This window comes from Syngnathus leptorhynchus, chromosome 10 (genome assembly GCF_054491065.1).
Source record: "Syngnathus leptorhynchus isolate UIUO chromosome 10, UIUO_Slep, whole genome shotgun sequence".
Classification (NCBI taxonomy): Eukaryota; Metazoa; Chordata; class Actinopteri; order Syngnathiformes; family Syngnathidae; genus Syngnathus; species Syngnathus leptorhynchus.
In genome coordinates, this window is record NC_141204.1 from 8,282,858 (window position 1) to 8,309,545 (window position 26,688).

General features: G+C 37.8%; 1 protein-coding gene across 7 annotated transcripts in view; it reads right to left on the bottom strand.

The window, feature by feature from the left end:
- The window catches only part of LOC147050268 (neurexin-1a-like), a 180,425-nt gene that overhangs the window by 148,578 nt on the left and 5,159 nt on the right, over positions 1–26,688 (bottom strand). For 6 of the 7 annotated variants that reach the window (XM_085921531.1, XM_085921532.1, XM_085921530.1 and 3 more), the window contains one exon: positions 4,970–5,160. The exons of the other annotated variant lie outside the window; for it this stretch is intronic. The gene's annotated coding sequence lies outside the window, so the exon portion shown is untranslated. The remainder of the gene's footprint in view (positions 1–4,969; positions 5,161–26,688) is intronic. 7 annotated transcript variants of the gene reach the window in all.

A 26,688-nucleotide genomic window follows, 5' to 3' on the forward strand; every position in this document is an offset into this window, starting at 1 on the left:
TGGGACGCCGATCAATCAAATGAAATGAGCTGAGAAACCTTGGGTGTTATTTACACGTACGTCTTCTCAGATTGTTTCATATGGGACAAAACTAGTCCATCCTGTGAATTAGAAGCGCAGGATCAGAGTCAAGCTCAATGTATGCCAACTAAAATTCCTGGGATCTTCTTTACATTTGTCAAAATTGCCTCCTATTAAAAGTGCAAGTGCTGATATAAACGCAATAACATGGAACGGTGTTCCAAATCCACAAAATGTATGGTTGCCGATTCACTTGCCTTGTCATTATTTATTCTAATTTTTGTGCTTCTCTGCTACATCCTCAATTAGATAAGAAGTTATGAATTCATTTTCACAATGGAAAATCTGGAGTTGCTCAGCAAAATGAGGATGAGAAGGCGGAGCAAGAGGTGTGGAATAGTTAACATGGGGCGGGGGCTTGAAAGATTTCTCAAAAGGCATACTTTTCAAGTCTGGGAAAACATTTATTAGACTACAAATGCACACAGCCTGAGCTTCATTGGCTCTCAAATTTCATCTTACATCATTAATGTTTGATGTAAAAATTCAACTACGAGTGCTGCTGGGGACTTAATGGTATGAACGTCTTTGCAATCCTCGTAACAGAAGACCAGCAAAAGCAAAGCCACAATCTCGATCCACCCATCCAAACACTCCATCGTCAAACTAATGGCATAAGTATATGCATTCCGGGCAATCTGAAAACTTGTGGCTTGTCTGTATTCACGCCAAGTACGCACCTTTTTTTTTCCCCCCTGATGTCACCCAGGTCAGTTGGTCAGTTTTGAAAACAATCGTTTTGAAAAAGTAGCCTGTCAAATTGTTCATCTGTCAATTCACTGGCGACACCAGATACAGGAGGGGAAAATCCACGTACAGAACGTGGTCAAAATGTATTGTATACTACTTTACTTGACTCGCATGCTTCTGTAGCATTAAACTGCAGCACTCTGAACCTGCGCATTAATATTTCAATCTAAAGGTCTTCCAATTCATGGCTATGCTTTTACTCTCTTGTACTTTTTCACTCAGTGATAATCCAATATATATGTTTACATCAGCAAAATGCTACTTTTACACTATATCCAGATGTAAATAAATCTGGCTCTCAGTGAAAGACGTTGGGAACATATATTTATTCTTCTTTTAATTCTGTGATACCATCTTAAAAAAAAATCAAGACTTTAAATACAGACCGTCCTTGCTACTGAAATATTAAACTTTACATTATTCTAACCGAGATATTCTCTAAAAGTAATAATGCATGTCTTTTGAGTAGCAGGCTGAAAGGTGCTCGTTCATGTGATGAGCAGATCTAGCAGCACGAGAATAACAATAGGAATAATTGGCACCTCATCTGGAATTTCAGAGACACATTCCGGAAGGAATCAACGATGGATATGGCTGAAAAAGAGCCAAAATAAGAATAGTGCAAAAGAGTTAAGGTGTCTCATTATGAGGTGTGAAAAGATAGACATGCAAGTCCTAAAATATGACCCCGATGGATGCATGACGCAGTTGGTGGTCAAGTTTGGAGAGTATCTGTGAAGGACATTATTGTAGTTCGTAACCGGCTAGATTAATCAGTGCAGATTTTTTTTTTTCTGTTCTGAAAATGTTATTTTTAGAGTCACATAACTATTTTGTTTTTGATATACATATGGGATATGCAAACAATCATTTCCACTCACAGTCACACTAATGAGTCATTTTGAGTCTTAACTGAACCTCACATACATGTTTTTGGAACACAGAAGCTGGAGGGAAGAACGTGCAAATTCCTCATGGGTAGCCCGGAGCTGAGAACTTGAGAACTGTGAGCCAGACGTGCTACCGACTTGGTCCCATGAGAAATTTGTCTTTGCCAACCAGACTTGAAATGGCTGAAACCTCTCAACACAGCTTGAAGTGCTTATAATGCACAGGGAACCAAATGCCAAGCCAATTTGAAACAGTTTATTGTGGATACAGAGAAATACATTTAAGATTTTTAAATCTTACCCTGTGATTTCAGATCATTTTGTAATTGTTGGAAATGTGTGTTCTAAGACAACAAATTCAAACTAATCTTTATATTGTATAACGTATTAAGACAAGAATTTGCCAATATTTCACTCGTTAACCAATTTTTGCTCCAAGTAATTTCCCATGGTGGTGGCACACAAACATTTCTGATATCCAGTATTTCTGGAGAACAAAATGTGCACATTTTACCAAATGAAGGAATGAAACATCTGTAACTACAAACTGAAAAAAGGTAAGACATGAAACCTCAGTCAATCCTGAGTGTAAGAATAAAAATGCTACCCGGGTTCGCACATCCCCCATCCGACTGCAGTGTTAGCCTCATTTGAACAATTAGAAGTTCAACATGCACACAGTAATGGCACCCCAAGGTTAAAGTGAAGAATACTGACAGTACGGCCCTTTTTTTCCGATGCATATAAAGACAATTTCATACAAGGCTACAATGGAAGACAAGGCCAACACCTTGAGATTAATATAAAACTATACATGTCAATATATCAAAATTAGAGGCAAACACAAGAGTGATTCATGCTTGAAAATTCAGCAAGCCGTGTAGGAAATATACAACTTTTTATTTTTATTTTTTAAGATTGGTTTAAAACACCAAACACTAACCAACAAGAAGCTTGAGTGAAGAAATGTCAGCATTGTCTAAGAGTAGCACATCAGGTAGGCATATTTGCTGGATGGATTGATGAAATTAGGTGAGATAAAAGAGCGGCTGTGATAAAGGCAGCATCAATCACTTGCTATCTATATCTTTACACTTGTCATAGGAGATAGTAATGGTAGTGGGGACTTTATGGGGAAAAAAAAGCTGAAAATAAATAGATACGGTGGCTCACCAAAATACTTTGAGCTTCAAAGTGTTTTTGTTTTATCATTTATAATTCTGATAGCGTTTCATCCAGTTTTCAACCTAATTTGTGTTGTAAATGAGCAGAATGCACCTTCTTTTTGTTTTTATTTACTACTTTCTATTCATTTAAATGTGCATTGAGTATATTAATTACATTAAAAATGCTTAATCTATTTCAAGGTGAAATGGAGAATCAATGTTTTCTCACAAAACTTTGAAAAGTTACCACAGTAGATTTTTATCACAGCGCTTTATCATTGTGCTTAAGGTAGGGGTGAGATTTTTTCAATACAATATGACAAAAGTAAATTGAATTGTAGAAATGGAAAAATCTTTGTTGAACTGATTTTAGTATTAATACTTCCCGACCACATCATGAAAGTGATTATAAAAAAAAAAAAAAAAAAAAAAAAAAAAAAAAAAAAAAAAGCTTTAGCAGAGTCAGTGGAGGTGGGGTAATAAAGTATTTTGCCAATTGGTGGGAACTATTGATGTCGGACTGCAGCTATTTCACTATCGAACGGCATCATCTTTAAAAAGGAGACGATGGGCTTGGCAGTGGAGGAGTCCTATTGATCCTCGGTTTTATTGATTTCCTCCCTTTGTGAGAAAGAGAGATCGAGTTTGTGTGTGCATGCGTCCTTGTGTGTGTGTAGAGGGGGTGCGTGTCAGTGGCAAAGCAAAAAGATGGGAGGTGTGTTAGCTGGGAGAAGGCCTCTTTCTGAATAAGAATGGCGAAGCACTGGGCACCGGAGTAAGGTGCTGCATGAACAATAACGTCTGGTGCCGCACTCCAGACGAAAGAGGCTCTCACTGCAGATGTGCTGCTGACATGTTCCAGCGGCTGCATTGCAGACACTTAATGAGATTCCGGAATTATTGAGTTACTGTCAACTGGACATAAAATACACAAAGATATGTCAGATCTGTCTAAAAGCTCACTTAAACTATTCCAGTACTTACAGCGTGAATGCAACGTATGAGGTTGTTCCTACTGGTCCAATTTTGGCGGCTTCTCTTTTAGAAATAATGGACATTATTGAACAAAAACAAGCATCACCTTTATGTTTTATATTAATTTTCTTCATAAATCTCCTTCTTTCAGCTGATTTGTTTCTTAAATTGCTTTATAAATGAAATAGAGTTGTGGTGAATACAGGTAAGGAGATTTCTATGTTATATTCTTAAAAAGACATGCACTGAATCATGCATTGATCAGGAGGCCAAGTTGAAGAGTGAGCGTCTGCTGGAGGCTTTTTCCTTCTTGAGCTTGGAGAGAATGACTCAATCTCTCTCTGACACTTCTGCATTTTGACAGTGCAAGTTATCTGTTCAGTGGCTAATCTTAAACGGTCGACGGTTGTGGTCAGAATTTTGTCAAGGCTCAAATGCTGAAGGAAACGCTTGAGGTGAAAGCCTTTTTTGGTAATCCATTCTCTAAGATGCCTGGACTGCATGATTAAGAACAACAGCAACGATAATAATAAAACACCATTTCTCCCAGTCCGGCCCTGAACACCAAAGAACGCGTGACAAATTCAAGTGAATAATGTATCCACTGTTGAGTCATTTTATTGATATGTGTTGCATTTGCCTTTTAAAAGTTGAAAATAAACTCAGTCGACACCCACTGCGCAGACTGTCTGCAAAGTTGCGAAGATTGTTCTGTTACATTTCTTTGACCTTGGGCAAACATTACCAATACTGTATACCATTCTCTATTCAAAGACACAACCAGTAGAGCTATAAATACCAATTATAATGGCTTTTCCAAACATGAGTCATGGAAGCCTTTTCCGGGCCTTTACTGAGATTCTACACCACAGTAAAATATGTCTTACGTATTGGGTCATTTATGAAGATCATAGAATTATATATATTAAGAGTGTATCTCTGAATTAAACTTGATTAGCTATTTATTGGTCTCAGTTATACCACAATTAACCTTTCTTAATCTTGGATCTCACATGAGGAAGGATGTGTGCAATGGTTGAATATCACAGGATTACCTGAATGATAGAAAAGTGTCTGGTGCAATCTAATGAGGCCATGTTTGTTTACCTGTTTTCAGTAGAATCTGCCAGGATTTGACTGACAAAAATGCCAGTGTTTTGAGAAAGGTCAATGAGAGTGAGACAAGGCCGCTCAACTCAGCTTCCTTTAATTAGCTCCGGCTTTGTGCTCCTGTCTCATCCTGTAGCGCTGCTAGAACCATGTTCACCCTTCAAGATGTGGCTTGAACAAGACTGGTCCTGAGAGAAAGCCAAATGAAAAGAGTGGTCATTATAAGCAAAGATTCCCTTTCCCCAAGCCAGAAATATATTCAGCGAATGTTAAAACTCAATATGAAAGTGTTAACAGCATTGTCATGATGTTTGACAGCCACGGGGGAGTTAAACCTTTCACTGAATCAAATGCATTGTTAGAATCGAGAACATAATTTAGGCATGCATTTGCAAGTTAATGAATGACAAGTCGGGTCAGTTGAGAAGATTTGAAATTGCGACATCCAAATCCCCTGGGTCGTATGATGCTGGTGAGAAAGAATGCTTCACCGGACTCTTAATCTTATTTTCATCAAATGACTGCCAGGAACAAGAGCAGGAAATGCTGAGAAAAGGTCAGATATTTGTCACAGCTATATAATGAAAGTTGCTTTCTCAGTGGTACGGTTGGCTTCACAGAATGGTGAACTGGGGCTTACCTACTTGATCTACTCTCACCTGTTAGGTAGGAAACCAGAATTCCTATTATTGTGCAGACCCATTGAAAAATAATAATTTCCGCATGCGAGACAAAAGAAAGGAGACAGCGATGGCACCCATACTTGTAGGAATACAGATAAGTAAAAGGCAAGAGGAGAGTACTGACTCAAAGTTTCCTTGCACTATTGTGTTCAATCTTACTGTAAATTGGGTTCCAGAAATTAAAGCTAAGACATGCTTTCTTGAAAGACTCTAATGCTGTCATAGGAACTTGGGTTTAAGGAAGATGAAACCACTTACAGGCAGAGATCAACACTGCCATGCCTGTGGAATTAAGTCTCGTCTCATTGGAGATGTTTGACAGTTAAACGCACCTGCAGTCAAGCCACTCCGGAGGGATTTGAGGGTTTAGTAAGTAAGTCAGCCACAGACACAGATTGATGGTACCCTCCGAGAGGAACCCAAGCTGAAATGTCTTGAAACCCTGAATGTTGTACCATCACTTTTGAAGAACTGACTGAGTTATACAGGTGGGCACAGCAAGAGAGGGCTTTCAGGGCCATATAGTTTGTAGTGATTTTGTAACGAATCAGTCAGAAAAAAAAAAAAAAAAAATCATCTGTTGAGTGTTTGGTCAAAATATTTGCACTTCTAGTCTGAGGAGTCCTGGATAAGAACAATATCCTTCATGAATCAAAAGCCTCCACCGACTGGAATTTTTAGTTTAACATTGTAGGTTCACAAAGAGAGAGTAAACCTTGCATAAATTACAAACTGATTTGGTAAAAACACTGCATCTGACTGAAAAATAGAATACTCTACCAATGCTTGGCAATGTAAACTTATGTTTGACATATTCAGGATCTTGTTTTTGACACCAAAGCAAAAACCAGCATGTTGTTCACTACAACGAAAAAACATTTTCTGTCAGAATGCCCATGTTTAACCATACCCAGAGATTTCATCATGTTCAACTTTTTGCCTGCCAAGAAACCCTCTATGTCTGGACGCAAAGCGTAAATGCATTTCCTCTGTTGATGAGGCGTGGAGTCAGCTGTGGGAATAGGCAAGCCTGGGTCTAATGTCTGGAGAAACTCAAGATGACTTACTGGTGGGCAAGTGTAAGTGTAAGAGGGGTCGACTGAAGAGAGGTAAAAGGGTCCTCAAGCTGCCTGGTGGGGACTTTCACTCTCTTCTGTATCGATTTCTCTGTCCATCGTGCAATTAGGCCTCGGTGAAAGTGAGAGGGAGAGGAATAGACGAGACGAGGACTCATCTGATGTACGGAGAATTGTTTTTATGTTGCGTCGATAAACGCAAGAAAGAAAAGCAGACTTTAAATGAATGGCCAGTTTGCTATAATATCTAAATATCATTTGCCTTTTTGGCCTTTTAAAGTCTTGGTTTGTGAGTGTCTGAAAATGATAGTGTGATGTTAGTTTTTAAACCTTGAACAGACCAAAGTGATCACATTCGTCAGGTTTGGTTTAAATTAACGATAATTCTACTAGCATCGGAAAATGAGTTGTGGTTTACTTTATTTTTAATCATTTCATATCAAACCCATACACAGCAATCTCTAAACAATTCTGCATTTTTACTGAGGACATACAGATACACGCATATTATTGTCACAGTAAAGAGTTAATCGGGTGCTCTCTTCAGCCATGCCACAAATGCTTTCTAGATGAATGGACGCAAATTCCTACAGACACAGTCTCAATGAATCAAGTCAAATTGTTTTTACATCTTCAGTTCCTACAGGTGTAATCCAGGTCTCACAATTCTTTTGTCTATACTGTCTATCTAGCTTTTGTTTCAATGTGAGCACTTTGTCAGATAAATACGGTAGATGTTATCGAGATGTATTTAATTACTTTGACCTATCATTAGTTGAAATCAATACATTTTTAGTATTAGTTTTAGTACACTGGGAAACAAAGAGATCATGTTTGGAAAAATAGAAGTTAAAGTAAACCGATTAAGTAAAAACAACAACAGATAACTACGTTTACTCCCAACCCTCATAAAATGTGTCAGTCATAGAATGACTCAGTCATGAAAATAGAATTAGAGTAGAGCTGAATTCATCATTAAAAAAAAGGGGGGGGGGATTAGCTACTTCTGGCATCTGAGTCATTCTGATTCAGTGGCATTACAAATCATTTTGACACCCATAAATTCATTTCCCTTCACGTGATGCTTGTTAGAACACGAGTCACTGACTCATAAACACTCCAAATGCAACAATGGTATAATTCTCAGATATTCAAATTAAACTACAAGTCCTGATATGCAGCTAGGGAGTTATTCCAAATTGGAGGGTTACACTTCATTGTTTAGCCTCTGAAATGTCTCTAATTGAAATCATTTCAATTCAATTTTGTTTTATTTTATTGCGCCTAATCAGTAGCAGGACCTTTTTGTTGGGATGCATCTTTTCTGTTTCTGGACATTTATGGCTATAATATGTATATTTAAGATGAAAGGCTACTGAGACATAATACATGCTATTACTACTAGGTTGGCAGCATATAGCCTTAGTGTTTAGTATGTTTGCTTCACAATTCAGAAGATCTTGGTTATATTTTGGGCTTGGCTGCATTTGTGTGGAGTTTTCTCTGGGTACTCCAGCATCGCCTCACATTTTAATAAGGCACACGTTAGATTAATATGACACCTCTGAGTTGTAGAGTGAATGAGAGTGTGAATGGTTGCTTGTCCACAAATGCCCTATATTGGTGTATGTCTTCTTTTGTTATCGGTCCCAATGATCAACCTCCGAGTTTATGAGGCATGCAAGTGCAATCTCAAAACTAATTTAATAAATTTGATGAGTGTATAAAGACATTTAAAGCAAAATGCATGATCGTTGTGGCTTTGCATACACCAGTCTGACAAAAGTCATTGCAGTGGTGTAAAGCCAATAACGGATGATTTATCTCACGTAGACAAGTCTTGATAAAATCTATTTGATGTCTCCAGGAACTCACTGGGGAATCTATTAGTAAGCCAGAAGGTATAACTGCAGATATGAAGGGGGGAGTGCATGTTCTGCCTCCAATATCTTGTGCCTGTGAACTCTGAATGTTAGATTCATATATGTCCACACTGCTCTGAGGATAGGGACTCAAACTCAGGCTGTCTTCAGAGTGTTGTAGCGGTGGATCAGACTAATCTGTGTGTTTTAATTTACCACTCTGCTATACAGTCACTTAAGGATTATTAATCGCCAATCACATTTATTGACAACAACATGGACGCCTCGCTAAAATCAACAGTTGAAACTAACAGCCGTGACACAAGGATATACATGAACCAGACAGAACGATTACGATAGACTTGTATATTAAAGTCAGATGCGGACAGGGCTCAGCTCAGTAGAACAATCATGGCTCTAATGAGGATAAGCAAAATTTATAGATGATTTAAAGCTGATTTTACCATCAAATGAATACTTAATTAAATACATCAAACCATTATTGATGCGGTTTCATTTGAAAGAGCGTGTATGTGTTGTACAACTATCAAAGTACTGTCATCTATCTTTTCATGAATCAAACTGGAAAAATATAAAAAATATATATATATCCAGCCTTTGTATGCCTGATCAAAAGAAAAGAAAACATGAGAAGTTCATATAATTTGTGTTTAAAAACACGAGTTGCTGTTGGGAAGGATCAAGAGAATATGTGGGCTACTAATCCTGGTAAACATCGACACAGCTTAGTGACTATGAGTATGATATACTGAGTAAAGTACTAGGAATTATATTACCAGCGACGCACAAAAAAGTGTAGCTTATTGTATGTACTCAAATTTCTCAGGAGGAAATTAATGCTGTAGCTATATACATAAGCCTTTGAGATTTCCATGTGAAATGACACACAAGTCAGCGGAGACTGAGCAATGTGAAAAGACAAAACGCCTTTTGGTGTGATCAGGCTGAATCAGACCAATGCTGGAGTGCTAACGAAGGTGTAAAGAGAGGGAGATGTGAAAAAGGAATGAAAGTGAGCAGAGCGAGGAAATGTTTCATGGTTTTGTCTGGTGGCACTTATCAGCAGCTGCCAGTCTGATAATTACGGCTCGAGGCCCAGCGCTGCTCCTTCAAGTCGGTCTTGACAGCCCAATTCAAGCTCACAGCCGCACAGCTATGTACTATAGCTGTTGGGAAGACGCTGGCTTTGAGAAGATATCACAGTAAATATAAATGTCCCATTTAAAATACTGAAGAAAAAAATTATTCTAGGTAAGAGGAACATTGACTCCATTGAAAAAACCTGCATCTTCAAATTTGTAGCTCCAAGCCAGTGTATTTGTTATGCTTCATAGGTCTATTGCAGTATTGAGCCTTTTATACTCTTCAGGGCCATCACACTTCAAGTTTGTGTTTTGCATTATTATTATTATTGCCGTTTGCAATATATATATATATTTCATTGATTGTGTAGGTGTCCTATTGACACTGAAGTCAAATTCTTCAAAGAAAATATCAGACTGTGTCTTTACAAAGCTCTCGGATATTGTCATGGAGAATATTGTTCTGTTTCTTATTTAAAAAAATAACCGTAATTTAATTATTGGCATTAAGAGTTTTTATGCCGAAGAGCAAATTTTTGTTTTTTTATCATGAAATTATTTATAGACTAAAACAAGCATACAAACATTGGCAGAATGTGTATGTACAGAGTTTGTATTATTCACATATGGCAAGAGAGAAACTATCCTGATTAAGACCCGGCGTTGAGTTGTGCCCGCATTGCGTACGTGTCACTTAGTAACGGATGTTCCTCTCTCCTCATAACCAGAAGCTATCAGTCAGAGACTTGCGCTTGCATCTTTCCTGTCCTCTCCTTTTATAGATGTGTAGTCTATCTGGACTATTAGGAACTACCTCTTGTGTTATAAAATATGACTTTGTGTGGCAGGCCGTTAAGATTATCTGACAGTTCATTTGATATAACTACATTCGATCAATACTTGGGTGAATGCTCGAAGAGGCACTTGTCAAGGTGAAATTATATTCATTGTTAAATAAAACACCGGAGAAGCATAACATTTTCCTAAGACAGACATACATAAGTGGATCATGACTATTGTCAACAAAATGATAGCCCACATTGGAAAATATGACACAGCCACATGTAATTTGACAATTGCTGACAAAAGCATTTCAAGAGACACTAAACTGCAGGACTGGCTTTATTCACTCATATTAAAGTGCATATTTTTTTACTTTCCTCACTGTTCAATTTGTGAGACGTTATAACAATAGAAGAAGAAATATATATTTCTATATGCAAGAACCACTAGCAAATAACTATATACTTTGCTATATCAAAATTTTGCCAAATATTATACACATTACTATTCTCTAAGTAGCTATTTGGATATTGTACAATAACTGAATATGGGATGATATGGAAAAGGAAATAATATTTGTATTTTTTCAAGCATATCTGTATGTTCTTTTCTGTGGTTGCTTGAGTTTTTTCCCACCAGTACTGTGGTCTTATTACTATAGCCGTAAAATGTTCATTGTTGGTTGACAGTGGAGGTGCGTAGCCTTTCATTGACTGTATTTAAATGTTTTTGTTTCCTCCCTTAGGCATATCTGATAATGAAAATGAGGTCAGAACCCCAATTAATTATGTTTCCTAACTTTTCCTTGAAACTACCCAAGGATGAGCGTTATCAGGTTGTGGGAGCACTGTCCTATTAAAATAGAGACTACAGTTCAAGAGTGGTAGGAGTATTTTAGTGTGGGAGAGAGCCCCGTGGGTTCCCTGTAGCAAGGGTAAGTTGGAGAAATTAACCCTAATTAAGAAGAACCATTTTCAGTTTGGCCATGTGCTGTTGGCACTGCTCACGTTCAATAAAACAATGTGTTTTTTTTTTGTCAAGTTTAACCAAAGGCCTGGACTGCACATCTTTTATTGTCTCATACTGTGGACACTACCAGGTAAAAAGTAAACTTTAATGAGAGTTGTTACAATAAAATGCAGTCTCAACTGATACAATCTTTTTTTTATTAATCAAAATTAACAGCCAATTCCCAATTGTTCTCAAGTTACTTCACCACGTTTCTTATGAACAGGAGACATAAGTGTGGAGTGGTAAAACTGTACCAACCTCCTGTCATCAGAGACAGCACTGCCAGAAATACAGAAGGTTCAACTAGAAGTAATTAAACCAAATGTCATGTGGATGATGATGATTAGGAAGTGTATAACTGGCCTTATTGGGTATGATGTGAAAGTCATAATTAGGGGCACTGGAAAAGAAAAATCAAAACAGGATGTGGAAGAAATTATTATTAATTATAGAAAGTACTTATTCAAGCTTCATAGAGAAGAGTAGTACTATTTATCACATCATAGAGATGCATGTATTTAAATAATAATGTGAGATCTTCAAGAGTGACTAATGCATTGTTTTCTAGAAGCAATTTTGCTTGACATCCAAAAGTATTGGAACACTAGAACAGTTCACATATAAGATTTTATATTTCCAATCATGAGCAGATCCTGTTTTTTTTTTCCCCTCTACAATACTTTAGCTTTTTTCCCTCACATTGGTAAAAGCTATTTTTATGGAATCAATCCAAAATTACATCTCATCTGTGGTTTCTTCTTCTTCCAGATAGTTCAATGTACAATGGCGCATTGAACCAGAAATCAATCAGATTTTCCTTGGTAACACCTCTTTGTAGGAGGTTTCATCTTCACGAGCAAAATCCAAATCTAAATATGAGTTGAGACATTCAGCACGAGCCATTGTTTTAAAAATAAATGCAACAAGAAAGCAAATGCCAAGGCAAGAAAAAAAGCATCACATGCCCCCCAAAAATGTGTGCTCTTCTAAAATGTATCAGATGAAAATAAAACAGAAAATTTGATGTTTGCACACTTTTCTCAACATCCATACTAGGTAACCGTTCTGCTGGAGATCTATGGAAGATGTTTTTTCAGACCACACGACTTCAAGTTTGATAACCGCACCAAGACGAAAAATTGTGTTTCATTAAAACAAGTCTGAATTGCGAGAGCATTCGTAATTAAGTACAGATGTAAATTTGAATGCTTAAGAGTGTCCATCTTTCGATGGAGAACAGCCACATCGACACACTAGAGGAAGGCTTAACGTGGCTCCTTTCTCCAGTGTTGACACTACTGTACACTTATCACTCACTTAATAATATAACCTCTCATCTTTGAATGTTAAGATGAGTTATTGGATCAAGAGGCTTCTCCAGTGATTTGGCACATATCCTTGCTGCCAAATGATCAAGCTGCAGGTATCCACTCGCATTTTTTTTTTTTTTTGCATTTCCCAAATGAGCAAGAGAGCCTAATTTATTTCGGCTTCAAAGACACTGCCGAAATTCCCTCCCATATGACTTTGCTTCCCTGGGGTTAGAGGGAGGGGGTGCAGATTGTCTTCATTTCCCTTTGAATCCCATCCAAACAGGCTTTGATGATACAGTATCTCGATTTATTACAAGAGTCAACTAGATCACACTGAGGAAAATATTCATCTGATGGACTATATTACAGAAATTGGTTAGAAATCAAACCTGGCTTCAAATGATTTAATGTCAATAAAAGAGGATTCTTTTTGTAATGAATTTTGCATTCACTACCGGCGATTGGCATATCTACATCAAGCAAGACCCAGGATGTTTGCATATATCCATAACCAGTATTACGGGTGTAACGAATTAGCGTTCAGTGATTTCCCTAACAAAATATGGACAATCCGTAACAATTGGTAGCTCTGAATACATTTGGGGATTGTTCAATTCATTGAACAGATTAATGTGAACGGAAATAATAGCCATTATGCAAACGTGACAACATACTTAAAATGTTGGGCTCACTTCATATGACAGTTGTGTAAGCTTTGTCCTGCGATGGCATTTTTAATCGAGTCATTAGGATGCCGCCGCCCGCTACGTTGTTCAGCTCTCTCATTCCACGTCTGCTGTAATAATGATTAATATGACGGTGCTTGCTCACCTAAACGAGTTAGGCCCTGCTATTTGTTGCACAACTGACAGCTTTATTATCATGGTGCATCACTTAATGTGGAAAAGATGGATACAAATTAGTTTGTTGCCTCTGGAAATGGATACTGAGGCATTTGGGAGACATTAAAATAATCATTTTTCACATATCCCATATGCTTTACCACTTGTAAATATATTGCCAGTTGGATGCGTCGAAATATTTATGTAATAATTACTCATCGTACACCTCATTGGATTTAAATAGGCAAGTGGAGTTTTATTTTTAAAACAATTTTGCCTTTTTAAATTTGCTCATGTTTTTGGTTTTTTTTTTTGAAAGAGCTTATGTTTATTTGGGCATCAGCACTCCATGCTCATCTCATAATCGGCCTAAAACTTTATATTTATCAGTATGTACTCTTTGGTCAGTTCACAAATTATTGGACTTTTTAAATAAAGTCAGCAACGCAAGCAATGTCCGAAAAACTAAAATTTTGAGAAAGTTGTCTTCAAAAGTTTCAAAATCTCTATATGTTCACAGATAGATTTTTGTCTGAGTTGCACTTTTTTTGTGTGTGATTTTTGACATTCAGCAATGCAAAATTACGTGTTATGTAGCTAATGCTTGCAGATGAGATCAGGATCCGAGGTTGCAAAGACATGATGAAGGCTGATCAGATAACAGAAAAATCTCTTACCCCGGAAAGACCCGGTGAGATGCAGACACAAAATATATGGCTACTGTATGTCACAAAGATAAGGAGCCCATGTGTACTTTGCATATTCTCCCGGCACTCTCTCTCTCTTTCTCTAATTGTGAAAGGTGATATTTCCTATGCTCTTGCTCAGAATCAGCCGGTATATGCCCCTGCTGACCCTTGACCCCAATGATACAAAGAATGGAGAGATGGCTGTCTCATAAACCATTTCCGAGTTACGTATTGATGTCTACTAAATAAAGTAGGTCCGTCATGGTTCTACCAACTCGAAGCAACTCTCAAATTATGTCACCTAACAAGCTTGGTGCTGCTGAACTACAAATCAAGCCACTCAACATAATGGTCAATTTAAGCACGTTAATAACGGGCAGCTTGATGGGTTTTATATTCTAAATCTTATTTCCATCCTGAAGTTGAATTGCTCCACAGAACACATAATAGAAACTGAAGTAAATGACGGTGTCATCTTTCATCAGACTAGACTGATTAGTTTTATCAAGCAGAGAGAAAAGTAATCATAGCTTTTACAATGATTTAAACTGACTGATTTCCAACTATGTAAGTATGGAGGCTAGAATTGTCTCCTCAATATGATGGAGGGGAAAATAAGTCATTTTGTTATATTGGGTTAGATTCAATCAGTGGTTTGTAACATAAGCTGATGATCAATTAGTCAATTGAACATCACAAACTGTAATAATGATTTCAGAGATATTTCAATCTTGTGTAGGATGCTGCTGAATTTTGTGAGTTTTGCTTTTCACACATCGGAAAGACTAGAACCGTATTTTATTGGACTGTATTTTTTATATTCCCATGTACAAATCCTAAAATTTGCTTGCTGCTAAAAGAATTCACATTCTTTGTAATGCTGTGCCATTATGTAGATGTGAGGCACATTTGATAAATGATGTGTAAAACACTAGATAATTTAAGGCCATCTATCAAAATATTATCGAAAAGTATGATGCTGACACTAATGAATTACCGAATCCATTTCTCTAAAACGACACATTAAGGTGATAAACCACATGACTTTTAAAAAAATCCCCACCTTTGCTATTTTCTCAGTATAGTACATTTATATATGTGATAGTCTGTGAGACTGTGGCATATTAATCTCGCAACTCCGGTATACCCTTTTGCATCTCAGAATGAAGTAAGAAGAATATGACGTTGGAGAAACATCTTTTTTATTTACATAGAATGTCATGTGTCCGCCCTTAGGTAGTATCAAGTTGGCAAGTTGTCGAAATCATCAATTTATCAGTTAGATTGGAACTGTCCCCTTCTCCCAAAATGAGATCCTTTTGATTAAAACAACCTGAGCTACCAAAGGAGGCAAGAAGACTATAACTTATATTTTCAATTACCAGGATATTCCATTTCACTGCTGCCCTTTGCATATTCCAACAGTTTGTCCCATTTACAGAAACATATCATTTCATTTGTTAGACAGAGATGTATGTGGTCAGTGATGTTATATTACATCACTTGCATACTTAAGCTTGCGCTTATATACGCAAGTGGGTGCATCTGTTTAAGTGTATGAGTGCGCATGGAGGCATGTATTTTATTTTATTTTTTTAAATTAGGAACACAAATTTGTCAAAGACGTTTCCACATATCACATGAATACTGACATGCAATACATTTCTTAGGCATGGGTTGAAATCATACAGTGAGCAGTGTGCAGCATATGCCATTCACTTGTTTTGCTGGGCGTTCTGATGTGGAAGTAATTTGTTCGAGTAGAGAATAGAATCCACTATTTGACAGGGACCCAATGTGGTCTAAGGACAACCTCCTAGACACCCCCCCCCCCCTCCCAGTTCTCACACAGCAAAGCATCATCACTTTTAGTATTTACCATTTATCTTCAGTCTGCCTATGGATCCCTGACAAGTCCATTAAGCAAGAGCAGCCTTAATGGCTCTCAGCTGATGATGGAAAATCCCTTGTCTGATGAGAAAGGTGAAAAAGTGTAACACCACTTTGACCTCTGGCTTTACAGTTTATTCAGCTGCACCAATGGATGGATCACTTGGATTAGTGGCACCACACTGGTAAAGCCATACGCATACGTGCTATTGAGTAGAGGTTGATATCTTATGAAGCTTTGGTTTGAAATTATTTACAGTGCTTCAGATTTTGGAAAAAAAATGCTTTGAGTGATGATGTAAACACATATACACTCACACACACACCTCACTTGTGATATATCAAAACTGTAACGAAATCTTGGAGGTGTAAAGACCATTAAATCAAGAAAATTATGATCAATGACAAGGAGTAAAGCAATGGTAAGGTTTCAAGCAATGGAAGTGTCAGTACATTCCTAACTAAATATTTTGTAATGGATTTCTTTCCAGAATTGGATTGTGCTAATCCCTTTAATGTTCCATTGTAAATATAAAACACAGTATTGGCACTAGTCACTGAAGCTGCAGTGTTTTACACACCTTGCTTCAGTGCAGGCATCGGCATTTTTTGTCCCATTTAGTTGTGCGAACGTGAGGCTGAATGGTTGTCTGCAAAGTAATTAATGATCGAGGTGTAGTCTGCCTTTCGTCTACTGCAAGATAGAATAGGCTCCAGATCCCTTCACCCCTGAACACAATTAATGGTGTGAAGAATGTGTGCCTAGATAATGATATACAGTGCAAGATTATTATTATACAGAAGGAAATGATTTAAAAAAAAAATATTTGAAAGAACTTAACCATAGGGATGAAAAAACAGAGACCTGAGACCTTTTAACCTGTAGTTAAAGCATTTACACTAGCGACAACATCACTCCTATCATGTACCCGATTGGTATAGCTCCAGTATGCATCATTATCCTCGAGCTTAGACGAACACTGCAATTCAGGCCTTTTCTGGATCTCATTTCGCTCACTGAACGAGATCCCTGAGTGAACCATTGGAAGTCTGTCCAACAAAGACTAAATGAGAAGGTAATCTTTTTTTGCACGATTGCTAAATGAGAGCTTCGTAGAAGAGGGCAGCCAAGGTTTACCCATGTTGGATGTTCAAAGCATGGAACTGTGGAGATGAATTGAATCAGCTTAGCAAACAGAGGATAGAATGTAAATATAACACCATGTGAATGAGATACTATTGTGCACATGCAACATACATGCATATCTAAGCATGTATTTTTATCATATGCAATTCCTAAGAATGGTTTGGTCTTTGTTTAAGAAAAAAAGAAAAACATTCAAAGATTTGTCATTTGTTTGATTATCCGCATTGTTTTTTCAAGCTCTGTTTCTAGTTGTGATCATCCCATCACAATGCAGCCTTTAAAGCTTTTATATCAGCAATTGTCTGCTGCTGTTTGCTGCTTTTACTGAAGATGACCTTCTTTCTCACCACTGGATTTTTTTTAGCTATACTGATATCTACAATTTGTCTATACAGAAAAATGAGTTGCAATATTACTTAAATAATCAATGTTGACATAGAATGATAAAGAGTGCATGAAACTAAAATGACAAATGAGAATATCAACAGCATTACTTCAGCTTAAATGCATCAGATTTTCCTGTGTGGGGATATACCTCAAGAAAATGATCCATTCCAAAATGTCAGGCCATATCTCAACGGTGGGGCGGGTTTAGCACGGTGGGGCTGTGGAGGTATCGACCACATCACCCTGACCTGAGATACATTACCTGAGCCATGCTACTGCAGTAAATGATGTTGGTGTTTTTTGGCAGCACTACATTCAGCAAACTCGCCAATACACAATGGCCATGAAAGTTTAAATATTGTCGCTGTCAGGCTGAAACCTTGAATCTCTCTGCTTTGCCACATATTTTCTTGGTCTGGGTTTTATTTTATTCAGTCCCAGCAGCTGGTTACATCAGAGGCTTTTTCCAATATGTTATCAAAGGAACTTGCTATTGTGATTTGTGACTTTAAGGTCAATCACCGTGAGGCTTATTAAACAAATGTATGACATTGGCAGCAAAAGAGAAACAGCCAAAATATGAAATCATTACAAAAGTGAAATACCTGAATAATTTGACAAAACGTTAATGACAAAATAAAGTTGAGATGAAGGTTGTCACTTTGTAAATGATTTTGATTTTTTGAGTTTCGACCTGACAACTTTGCTGCGCACAGTTTCACATGGATTATAACTTAATAAAAATGTATAAGGATGGCCATGAACAAGTATTTAAGTCCTATGTTTGAATTCATCACCAAAAGCTCCGTCCTGAAATAGAAATGCTATTTAAAAAGGCAAAAATAAACATGATAGAGCATTGGAAAGTTTAGCCATGGGAAAATTCAAGTGCCTTTTCCGTTAAAGCAGTCCATTTAACTAATGCATACATTTTGGGTCGAAGTAGATCTCAGTATTCTGCCAACTCTCTCAAGTGTGCTAAAAGCTGAATATGGTTAGGACCCAACAGCTTTAAACCAAATTAAAAGTACCCATTTTGACTTTGGAGTCAAACGTTTGAGGATATTTTTTCTAAAGATGAGTGAGATATGAGATATGCATATCATACATGTACAATATATCACAATCAATATTCAAACATGTCCCTCAGTGACGCTGGTAGTATATGATATAATATTTATCTTGAGATTGGTTGACATTTGGATTGACTTCCAACTGACCACATAGAAGCTGATATCGCAGTGAAAATAATTACTTTGATACCATTTTGCTGAACAAGCAAAAGTAAGTGTTTCACAATTGTCTAGTAAGTATGACAAACAATTGAGATGTTCAGTATGTAATGCAAATGGCATTTCCATGTGCTGGATGCATATATTTTGTAAATATTTCATGTGTCCAAATTGGCAGCGTGCATGGAAATGAAATCATGAATATACTTATCTTGAACTAGAATGTTGTTAACCTTATAGTGTAATCCAGTGGGAGTGAAGGGAGGGGAATTTGGTCAGACTCTTTTTGAAATGAGAATATGAATGTTATGATATAAAATAACGGTTTATTTAAATTTAATGTTTTTGTACTCATTTCAAGCAGAACGCATACTACACACATTACTCTGACACATGTATATTAAAATGGTGGAAATATAAACTCTGGTCCGCAAAGTGATATCTTTTTATATGCTTTGCTCCCGGAACATGTTTACATGCTTCTTATTGTCTTGGTTTTGTGGAAACCCGTGTGCTGGAAACTTGCATTAATATTTAACTCAGATGCGTCTAGAATCAATCCAGTTAGATACATAGCGCTAGGTTGACAAAGAAGAAACTGTCTCTGGCTGTGATCAGAAGAAGACAGAAAATATTAATCATTTATTTCAAGCAAAAAAACAAATAATAATAAATGTTGTTCAGTTCTGATTAAAACTGTCAATCGATTTTACAGCCACCATTGTTGAGCTCACAATTTTTTGTGTGTGTGTTTTACTGGTTGAGACATTTCCAAAAGACAGGAGAGATAGTTATGTAAAGGGGAGGTGCAGTAATGTTGAAGTGTCTCCTCAGTGCACCTCTTCACACTGCAGTAGTTTCCAGCATGTCCTCGTTGAAGAGGACTGACAGTCACACTGTGACAGACAGTGCAGCATGTTTTGGAGAGCCTTCACTTACTTTAGACAATACATGACCCCACTCAGAATGGGATATTCATGCAATACAACTGGAATTCAAACAAGTGAATTTACTACACAAATCTAAATTAAATAGTCGAAAACCATCGATGAGGGTCGCTCTCCAAAGACTGAGGCTTGTAAGCCAAAACATTGCATTTCATTATTAGTGATTTTTATTAGCCTAAATTGCCTTGCTTTTTGTGTGTCTCAATATTAAGCAGATTTTGTACAAGTTATAAAAAAATTATTGCTTTATCTGAGTTGAGAGAGTTATCGTAGTTTCATTCAGCTTGCACAATTGTCATCTTTCCAAGCAAGTGTGTAAAAACATTTACATGCTGAGAATGACAACAGATGCTCACAGGAATCAAACAGCAGTCTGTTGTGGCAAACCAGAGGTTGAGATATCCTGTTGTTTTCCTTGTGAGGGCAGTCTGGATGACGATAACAAGATTATAGCAGGACTTCCAGCTGGTTTACCGCCTGTGTGGCCATTGAAGTGATATCAAATTATCTGTGCAAACAGTATCAGTTGCAACCAAAAATTGAATCAGATCCACTTGAGAGAAGCAGCGTTGGAGGAACTGTCACTCTTAATATTCTTGAAATAAAACACAAGGCAAACAACACTATAAACAAGAAGTTTATAGTATAAATCTCAAACAACTGACCTGTCTTACAGTGTGAAAAAATATCACTTGCCTGTTAAGGAATTGCCAGCTCTATGGTTATTATCACACTTTTGCCACTTTTGAGGTGTTGAAGGTTAACTGTGAACGTCTTAAAAGGAGAAATATATTTGTCTATCCTCACATGCAAGTCGGTTGTAAGGTACACACGGCTATTTAATGTTGTCTTGCTCCGTTGGTCCATTCAAGGCTTTCCAAAATGGCAGGATTGTTTGCTGTATTTCAAGGTTTTATGAGCTTTGTGTGACAGCTCTCTTCTATCCTCTTTCTCTCTACCTGCCTGATTTTAAGACTACTTGACACTTTTGCTGTTGCATAATTCATCGAGGAACTAATTACCCTGGCAGCTGCTACAAAGAAATGTCCTCCATGCACGGCAGTGGCAGCAGCTCAGGAAATTTCCAGCTACTGGGCACTGAAACGTACGCTACAAAGTAGATTAACACGGACAAAAAAGGCTATTGGACTTTATATGTGCATGGAAAAACATCGTCCCTTAAGATAGAAAGTGGGAATTTAAACGATGCAGTGATCGGGTTTCACGTCGCCGGGGAGTTTTTTGATTTATGTATCGCTAATTACAGCAGGTTCAAAAAGGCAAGCCCAAGGAAAGTATTAAAAAGTGCTTTCACGTAAAGAAAACATTCTTGCTGAACAATGGAATTAACTTCTTCGTTGGAAACACAAAGAAATTACACAAACACTTAGCATAATTGCCCTTGCTTGGCAAAATACTAAATTCTATTTGCAGTTCTAATGCTTAACCAACTGTGGCCTCAGTCCAAAATGCCATCTCTTTTTAAAATATGGTACCGTGCATATCGGAAGGAAATGCAAAATACATTATATATTGATTCTTAATGCACCGTTACATTAATGCATAATGTGGTAAATAGCATTCAGCACAAGCACTAGGGTTCAGTGCATTGCTCTGATTTGTGTTCAACGGGTAACTTATTCAATTGCTTGTGTAATTAGACGCCATTTATATCAAAACATTTGCCTCCAGATTCTTCATCTGAACTCACAAACAAATTGCATCACAGTACTGCCCGCTGTGAATTTAATCATGAGTAACTCTCGTTTGGTCCTACTAAATCAAATGCAAAGCATATACGTACAATTCTGCGCAAGTCTCCACTTAGAAAATGACTGGAAGGCATCGCTGGCTAAATGCAGGATAATTTAATGAACTGAGCCAAAGAGAAGTGTAAAACACAGATCAATACAAAAGAGGTGAGAGCAAATGCAAGTTACCAGCAGTCCGACCTTCATCGGCCTCCAGGACTCAAACGACTATGACTAATAACAAGCGTGAGCATACAATATATAAAGTAATAAGGTGAACTGATGTTGGTGCAACATGAGGACCTTTATCTTGTAGAATTTGGCTTTCACACGTGTAAATGTTTTTCTAAACAGTACTAAAATACACTGAAAATGCAACAAAAATGAAAGTAGTATTTTGTTATTCATGCCAGTCATCTTCCAATTCTTTCAGATTTAAAAATAAATGTTTTTATATAGCTTAATATTTCTATTAAAATGCAAGGTCAACCTTATAAAATTTCAAGTAATTGTCCGGGCATTTTTTGAAGAAGCGTTTTATCACAAGACATTCAAGTGCTAGCAAGTTTACTGCACAGTGTGACATTTTGACATCAACTTTCGAGCAAAAATATAACACATTTAGTCTTCTACTTTGAAGGTTTTACTCAACCTTGAAGTGTCCTCATGTTCTGAAAAGTACTTTTTTTTTCTGAGAATCAGCAATTGCATTTTCTATTAACTGTAATTTATTACAAAATCTATTCCAAAACAAACTACACAAAGACAGTAAGGCCAAAGTAGTGGAGCAGGAAATTAACCAAGGATGACAACACAACAGGTTGAACCCAGTGTTCCGACAGGAATGAACGAATGAAAAGAGCCAGGTGAGTAACAAGGGCAAGCAGGGAGCTTATTTGCTGAACTCAACAATACAGCTAAGGCCATTATCACGCAAGGGAGAGACCTAACAAAACTAAACCAAACAATACAATAATAAAATGCGCACAAGAAACGGGAGGTCATTATGCAACAGACGATAACTCCCAACAGATGGCTAAGGTTGATTGTGAAATCGTTGTCCTAGTGGCATGGATGATTAAAATTTGCCATCATCGCATATTGCAATATTGTTGAATTCCAAAGATTTAACAGCATGTCTAACAGCAATGGCTGGTACAAAATTTGGTGTGTGTATATGTGAGCTGCTTTTATTTATGAGCCGTGTTTGAATGTTTCAGTCCTCAGAGCTACTGTAGGCTATAAACTGTTACGTGGCAGTTGGTCGTACGGAGACTGCGGAATACGTCTGCTTGATTGACATGTGAGATTCCCCAAAGATTGTTCAAACAGCGACTAAAACGCCAGGCTTTGATGCTATGCAGTCAGCCCATGCAAAATGCTGTTATGTAACGAGAGAAGCAATCCGAAAACCGACGGGAGAATACATCCTCACTGAGGTAAGGAAATCCCGGTCCTGACCAGACTCCCTTCCTAGAAAGTGGAAAAGAGGAAGTCTCGCTATCCTATCTCAAGCTACATGCACTCTCGCTTCCTGGATGTGCATAAGAGTTGTAAACAAAAAGACATTAAGTCCATCATGGGCACTTCAAGAGTGTGTTAGAGGAGATTAGCTGGTCTTTTCCTCTCAGCTGAGGATGTGTCCTGATGCACAGCTTGTTGTTCTCAGATGCAGCTAAAAGGCCGCGCATGATTGGACAAAGGGTCAAAACTTTAAAGAGAAAGCAGCATTGGGAGTAACACACCACAAAACAAACACAATTACAGTGGAAAAGAAAATTTGATATTAAATTTTCTCCTGTGACCGTCACAAAAAAATGTTTTTCACCAGACGTTTACATGTTCACTTTGTGTTGTGTTGTGTTCACAAACTATAAACGACTATTTTTTTTTAATCAATTGTGCATATTCTGTTTATTTCTTAGTGTGTACATGACAAATGCTCAACACTGTGGATATTTTGGTGATAAATTATCAGTAGTTGATTGTTGTTTGGACTCACATGGATTTGTGTGGCTCAAAGTTTTCCTTGTGTAGGGCAACACTTTAGTGAGCATCAGTGACTGTCCTGCATGAGCCATCTGTCCCTCTGTGGAGCAAAGCTTTTACAGGGACATCTCCACTCCATTAAGGAAAGACCATGACATCCCTGAAGGACACCCAAGGTCAGTCAGTTGTGCTCCTCTCCCAAACAAAATGTCTCATTTCAACACCGTGCACCGCTTTTCATAACGATTTCAGTGCACGAGAGCTGCAGTACACATGCATCTCCAAGTCTCATATATAATTCAGAATCACATTCCTTGTCCATGTGAATGCCCTTTCGTTGTACTCAGCCATTGCACTAATCCATGCTGATTCAAACCTCATCCTCTTTTTCTGTATCCAGACACAAGCCCAAGATTTGCACTGCCAGCTTAAAGTAGTATCACAAGACAGCCATTGTGAAGATGCGATCAAAGGAGTTTGCACAAGGCTCCAGTGCACCATACTAGCAGCAAACCTTCACTGCTACTTTACAGTGAGAGAGCGCAGAACAGCAGGGGATACTAAATCCTACTGATTTATAACACACTAGATGGCCTAGGCTGGCACCACATATTCTAGGACAAGGAAGTCATTATATTTCATTATTTTATATGCTAATTGTTGTCATTTGTAGGCCGGTCCTTACCCTGCAAATAATCCCCTGTACAGTAAAATATAAATGTACAAAATAAAAACATCAGGCTACACCTCTAACCCTGGCAGATTGCGATAGTGATAATTTTGCTCTAGCTAGCAAAGATAGAAAAACTATTTGTATTTTGAACCCATTTATTATATTATATTTCAAGGGTTCAATTGAGAGCAAATGGCGCAGAGATGATATTTCACCATCCATGATTTTATTCTGAAATGCACCTAAATTTAACCATGCCACCAACTAAATGCTTGTTTATTCTTCTCCTTAATGTTCAATTTGCCTTATTTTTTTTATATAGTTTTGTCATTGAGAGCTTTGAGCTAGATGCCATTAAGGATATCGAGAATTTCTAAAGCTGAAGCGCCCTTCTGATTGTTGTTCATTGCCACAAACACCTTTTTTTTTTTCTTTTTTTTTTTTTAAATACTCACCTAACGCTATATGCAGACCTTGAAGTCTCAAGAGCTAAAATATATGTGCATATGTTTGTATGCAAACGCAAACCTTGACTTGAGCCAGGCCCCTGTAACTAACACTGCTTGATTAATGGAGGGAGTCAGTCATGCTCGAGGAGGAGATAAGCAGCCACTTTCTGCTTGACCTTGAGAGGCTACTGTACATGGAAATAGACCTAGGGCAGCTATTAGTTCAGCCCTTGCTCATTTGGCCCAGCTCCAGTGTTAAAACCGGTGTGTGTGCTCAAAGTCGTATTACAGCCCCAAGAGCCAGAAATCGAGGAATGACACTGGAGAGGTTTGTAACCGGAAAACATGAACCTCTCGCTCACAAATGCATGAATAAATGAATTTCAAGGGTCAATTCACCCCGTGCACACAAATAGGCTTTATATGTTCTCGATGCTTACACAAAATGACAAGCGACCAGATACTAATCTTAGTTTGATTTTGGAGGCGGCAACAAGACTGTTGAGGTCAAATGGAGATTGGTAGCAACTACATATATTGCACACCAAAAACACATTTCAAATGTACTCACACATTTCAATTATAATATTTTTTTGTGTGTATATCAAATCAAATTTTGACTTCCCCTCTTATTCATAATGGCTATATTCTGCACAGATTATATCGCAATAGGGTGAGAATTTTGGTCATTTGGGAAGGGGTCAGAGTGGAGAGGTGTCTACTCCTCATTGACAGGTGGCTCGGGCAGCTAATCCAGATGTGTCCTGGATGCCTCGCTGGTAATGTTGTCCAGGCACGTCTCACCAGGAGGAGGCCCCAAGTAGAACCCATAACACTATTTCTCCCGATTGGCCTGGGAACACCTTGGTATTCCAGGGAAGAGTGAATGAAGTGACTGGGGAGATAAAAGTCTGGGCTTTCTCACTAAAGCTTCTGCCTTCTTGACTAATTAAAAGAATAATTATCTTGAGATACTGGCCATTTGTCTTAACACAAAATGTTCTCAGATGGAAAAATATGTTTTGGACAAACTCCAATAAGGTCCCTTCCATTGGTTAGGACAGTAACTGCACTACAACTGGCTTGTATTTGACAAATTACACAGTGCTGTGATAAGTTTTGACTCCATCATATTAATGATGAAACACTAGGGCAGTCAAAGCAGATATTTGCCTGCATTTTAATTGGCCTGCCTTATCTACATTGAAGGTTGGCCTTGGAGGCCAGCAGGGATGTGTTGGCTGGCAACAGCAGAGCAAATGAAAGGTCAGAGTGTTCAGTTCTCTGCATGAAAGGACAGTGGCAAGGCAATAGCACAAAGGTAAAGATGTGCTTTGTACATGATTACAATTGACTTACACAGTAGCGCGTGTAAGTCTGTATCATAAATCAGCACTGACAAGTGTCCTTGTGATGTACATATACAGTGCCAAAAACACCCGGACGAGCCTCATTGCATGCACATATTAAAAAGCTGAAACGTGAATTTTTATTGCTTTGCCTTGCTCCAAAATAAAACTGATAGATCTCATATTTGATAAGCGGTGCGATTATTCATGGTGACAGTCGGAAGTGATATGGTATGAGATAATGCTCTGGATTGAACTAAAAAAAAAAAAAAAAGTCAAAATACCACCTTTCACCCAGACTGTAAGGGACTAGTCCTGCCCCCTACTGGATTGATTGTCAGAAGTCTGCGATGTACAAGGACTGAGAAACAAAAGTAATATACAAGAATGAATTCTTCACCTCATTGCACTTTTGTACTTCCTGTAGTTGCTGTAAGACTGCCATCATTTCCCTGATTAAATGCATTATAATGGTGTTAGAGAGTTGGGGTTAATTGTTCCCACAGACCTTGCGCATCTGCATTGTCCTCCCCCCATGTG